The 4012-nt window shown below is 40.2% G+C and overlaps 1 pseudogene; it reads left to right on the top strand.

Annotated features, from left to right (window-relative positions):
- Nucleotides 1–2327: 2327 nt before the first annotated feature.
- On the top strand, nucleotides 2328–3714 carry LOC143387538 (putative ribosome biogenesis protein RLP24 pseudogene; annotated as a pseudogene).
- The last annotated feature ends 298 nt before the right edge of the window (nucleotides 3715–4012 follow it).

Below are 4012 nucleotides of genomic sequence, written 5' to 3' on the forward strand. Positions count from 1 at the left end.
TTAAATAATTTGACATTTTATGAATATTTAAAAAAACGTGCCGAACATTTGGAATCTTTAGTTGTAGGCAAATTTTGAAATGGGCACAAACACTGGTAGGATTAACTAGTTCTTGTGTTCTATTCTATATATACAACAATATATGATATGATTCAAAATTACTAGAAGAAAATAAATGTGATAAACAAAATGAGAAATGATAAGTATTTGAGGAGGCAAAATGATAATTACACCATTATTATCAATATATGTGTCAAATAACTATATTGTATGATAAAGATATACTTGTGTCAGACTGGAGTGGTGACTCAGTGATAAGCACTTTCCTTGCATGTGTAAGGCACTGTGTGCAATCCTCAGCACCATATAAAATAAATAAAGGTATAACAATTATCTACAACTAAACAAAGAAATTAAAAAAGATATATGTGTAAATTAAATTATAAAGTTATGAATAGTTGCACATATATATCAAAGTATTTTCCCCAAGATATGTATTAATTCAAAAGAAAAATATAGTAACTTCATAGTGGATAGACCCTTTAGACACCAGCTTAACTAAGTGATCAAGGTCATCACCACCAGTAATCAAACATGTTGGAGACATGAGCCTCTTGATATGGTGAGCTGAGAAGGAGCCAGCACCATTTCTGTGGTATTGCCAAAACTGCAGAGCCTCCCTCTTATCTTGAGAAAACACAAGGTAACCCACAGTTCTACAAAACACTTATTCCTCAGTGCTGTCAAGATCATGAAAGATGAGTATAGACTGAGGGAATGTCACCAATGTTAAGATCTGTAAACAAGTCAGGATGGCGCCTGGCATTTGGCCAGAGGGAGTGGTTTGTGAGGTGGTGCCAGCAAGCCATTAACTGTGATTCGTTGACTGCTGTATCTAGTTTATGTTAATTAAGATAATTTGTGTGGAATGTATATATACCCCTCCTGTCCTACAATAAATGGCTCCCACTCCTGCTGTATCAATCTACACAAGTTGTTCGTCACCCCCTGGTTATTTTGCTGCAGCCTTACTGCGGCAACCAATTGATCAGGGACACAAAAGAAAAATAACAACTAAATGTAGTGTGGTGTCCAGAATGGGGTGATGGAAGCAGGAAAAGATCTTAGTAGAAAAACGGGAAATTCCAATAAGAGTTGTTTTGTTTTGTTTTAGGTACTGGGGATCTAACTCAGGACTGCTTTACCATTGAGCTACATCCACAGCCCTTTTTTATTTTCATTTTTTTTAAATTTTGAGACTGGGTCTCATTAAATTGCTTAGGGCCTTGTTAATTTGCTGAGGCAGGCCTCGAATTCCCTATCCTCCTGTCTCAGCCTCCTGAGCTGCTGGGATTACAGACATGCACCACTGTACCCAGCATCCAATAAGATGTGAAGTTCAGGTGATTGTACTGAACTAAGGATAAGTTCTCAGGCTTGATCATTTACTAGGGTTATGTAAGATGTGAATATTAGGGAAGGCTAGGTGAGGGGTGTACTGAAGCTATCTGTTCTATTTTTGGCAACTTTTCTGTAAATCTAAAATTAGGTCAAAATAAAAGGTTTAAAAAAATGCCACTTCGAAAATTTAGGGCAGATGCCTGGAAGGCCTCATGGGAAATTTCACTGCTCTACCTGTCTTTGGATTTGAGATTGGGAGACCTCCTGTCCTCAGAGCATTAAAGCACCCACGGAGATTTATTCAGTCATTCTGGCCTATGGTTGGCCAAATGGCTTATACCTTTAGGACAGACTGACCCCCCTTTCTCCTCTGCAGTATGGAGCCCTGAGCCCCCCATCCCACGTTGGGATTCTCATCCTGGCTGGCAGAGGCTGCGAGGTGAGGCTGCAGCAGTCTGGGGAAGGCTTGGCAGGTGAGTGAGAGGGTGCTCCAGAGGGAGGGAGGCTCAGACAGTGTTTAGCTGTAGAGTGGGGCTTAGCAGAGGCGAGGGGAAAAGGGAGGGGGGCTCTCCTTCTCAAGGGGCCCTTTCATGTTGAAATCAGCCGTCATGAATGCTGGGGGCCCAGGAGCCCAGGCGTGGGAAATGTGAGAGCCCCCTTATGTCCCCTCATGTGACATGTCGTCTGTGGCTCCCAGCCGGCCAGCCAGGATGCATTAGGAGAAGTGTCGGTGTGCACCTGGGGCGGGGGAGGGTCCCATCAAGACATTGACCCACTCAGGGAAGGGAGATTTGAAGAAGCAAGTTCTAGACTCTCCTGGTGCTGGAGGGGAGGGTGGACTGGGCACCCTGTTGGCTTCAGGATCAGGGGTGGGGCAATTGGCAAGAAACCAAGAGAAGGTTGGAGGGGACCCACGCGGCCTCAACATGCATATCGAGAAGTGTTATTTCTGTTCAGGGCCCATCTACCCCGGCCACGGCATGATGTTCGTCTGCAATGATTGCAAGGTATTCAGATTCTGTAAATCCAAATGTCATAAGAACTTTAAAAAGAAGCATAATCCTCGCAAGGTCAGGTGGACTAAAGCATTCCGGAAAGCAGCTGGCAAAGAGCTTACAGTGGATAACTCATTTGAATTTGAAAAACGTAGAAATGAACCTGTCCAATACCAGCAAGAACTATGGAATAAAACTATTGATGCAATGAAGAGAGTTGAAGAGATCAAACAGAAACGCCAAGCTAAATTTATAATGAACAGATTGAAGAAAAATAAAGAGCTACAGAAAGTTCAGGACATTAAAGAAGTCAAGCAAAACATCCATCTTATCAGAGCCCCTCTTGCAGGCAAAGGAAAGCAGCTGGAAGAAAAAATGGTACAGCAGTTACAACAGGATGTCGACATGGAGGATGTTTCTTAAAAATCTTACTCTATAATCATTTCTATGTGTACATTTGAAAATCTCCTTTGGAGACTTAGAATTTAATTCTAAATAATTAATTTTTATATAAGGTCACTGAAGTGAAAGGTGATTACAAATACTGTTCTACATTGCTATCTGCAAAGCATCAGATTATGGATGTTAGATTGCACCTCATTGTAATGTCTTCATTGATAGACATGCTTATGTAAATCATGAAAATTCTCTTTATAAATGCACAAGTGGATTGTGGACAGAATGGTCATGCCTTTTGGATAATGGCACTAGGCAGCATTTATGTAATAAGTAATTACAAAAATTTATGGCCAGTGATAGGTAAAATCAAATTTTCTTTGCAGTAAAATGTTCCCTTTATTATGTTATAGAAGGGAGGATACAACAATCTCAAAATGTATGGCAATCTCAAAATCATTTATTTTAGTATTTTCTGTTTTGATTTATTAGCCTAAAGGAGCATAATGGCCAAATACCATGAAGCCTAGTTATGCTAAGCTGTTTTGACCTGGTTTACCTGTTGTTGGCAGGTAGTTGTGAGTGTTTGTGAGGAGAGCTGACTAATCTTTATTTGAAATGGCACTATATTATTTCTGCTTTAGAGAATACTCAGTTCTAATTTGTGATTCCTGGTAGAGCAAGCTCCCTCCCCCCTCCCCTGATGTAGAAGCAAAGAAATCCTAGTGTCTTAAAATTTGTTGCGGAGTTTTCTTTCTTTTTAAAAACAGGTTCTTAATTGTTATGGAATATAGAATTTATGAGTATAACATCTGCCCATTTGTACATAAAATAAAAACATTTTTAGTGTGTGCCTATATATTATTTAAATATACTAAAAAATATGAGGTATTTTTACTTGGAAGAAAATAACTTTCTTTACACATACTACTTTATTAGGAAATATAGTTAATTAAAGAGAAATATATGCTTAGCAAAAAAAAAAAAAAAAAAAAGAATCCAAGAGAAGGCTCTAGTCCCAACCCTCTCCAATGCCCTGAGTAGCCTGCTTCTCGCCAGCTCTGAAGGTGCAGACCCTGCTGACAAACCTCCAGGGACAAGAAGCTCACTCTATCCTGGGAGAGCGTAGGGTCCTGGCATTGGTTCCACCTCTGGATTCAGTTTTCATTCCCAGCCAGGAAATCTGGGACATTGGAGAGGGGAGGCTGTGGCCCCATCTT

Source organism: Callospermophilus lateralis, unplaced genomic scaffold (genome assembly GCF_048772815.1).
Source record: "Callospermophilus lateralis isolate mCalLat2 unplaced genomic scaffold, mCalLat2.hap1 Scaffold_921, whole genome shotgun sequence".
NCBI lineage: Eukaryota > Metazoa > Chordata > Mammalia > Rodentia > Sciuridae > Callospermophilus > Callospermophilus lateralis.